Below are 953 nucleotides of genomic sequence, written 5' to 3'. Positions count from 1 at the left end.
CAAAATACAGACCAAATAGAGAACCATCAGTATCCACACTAACAACAAGTATTATACATTTATCATGTAAATGAAGAGATGAAAAACCACAAGGAAAATCACTTCAATAACAAACAAGCGTCATATGCTTAACAAATTATGAGTACCAAAGAATTACCTTAAGAAAGATGTCATTCTTTTCACCAATATTAAGAGTACGTTGAGTTGAATTTTCAGAAGAAGTTTATGGACCATCCTCGTCAATTTCAGACAGTTTCTCTTCTAACGTCTTCTCATAGTTCCCAGCTACTTGTTTAGCTTTTTGATCAACCAATGATCCGTCAGCTCGAGTATGTGTTCGCATAAACACTTCGCAAAGTGATACAGGGCGCCCTAATTCTTACTCCTACAAGGCAAATGAAACTAGTTAAAGTCAAGAAATCATTATCTGAAATGAAGTGCAGTGAATTGTTTTGATGGACAGAGAAGTATTACCATTTCTTGATGAACTCGCAAAAATGATTTCTGACCAGCTAGATGTTTGGGGACTCCGAGACCGCCATGATCGGATTTTCTGCTCTGTGAAGCATTTGAGCTCTTCTCTATTACATCAGGGTCGTTCCAATGAACAAGCACCCGAGCCCACAGTGTATTCTTAATCCAAATAGGTTATGTACCACTTCTCTTAGCTTGACTCACAATCCCTTTCATCCGTTTCTTGGCTATTACCAAGAATCCATCTTTAACAAACTCAGTAATATCACTATCCCAGTTGAACTTCCGCTACATAATACAAAAGAGTTAAGTAAGCATAGATACTAAGTCATTCATGAGTGATAATAACACTTTTAAAGCTATATGACATTTTACCGCAAAATTCCTGTAATATCTCTCTCTCTCGAATGGATGGATGAGTAACCTTCAACCTTTAGTAAGGACCATCAAATTTCCTCATAATTATTCGTGCAATCGCT

The 953-nt window shown here is 36.8% G+C and overlaps 1 pseudogene; it reads right to left on the bottom strand.

The window, feature by feature from the left end:
• Positions 1 to 343, bottom strand: part of LOC111830602 — an 814-nt pseudogene extending 471 nt beyond the window's left edge.
• Positions 344 to 953: the final 610 nt, after the last annotated feature.

Source organism: Capsella rubella, unplaced genomic scaffold (assembly GCF_000375325.1).
Source record: "Capsella rubella cultivar Monte Gargano unplaced genomic scaffold, Caprub1_0 scaffold_5, whole genome shotgun sequence".
Classification (NCBI taxonomy): Eukaryota; Viridiplantae; Streptophyta; class Magnoliopsida; order Brassicales; family Brassicaceae; genus Capsella; species Capsella rubella.
Note: the sequence above shows the minus strand (reverse complement) of the source record. Positions and strands in the feature narration are given on the sequence as shown.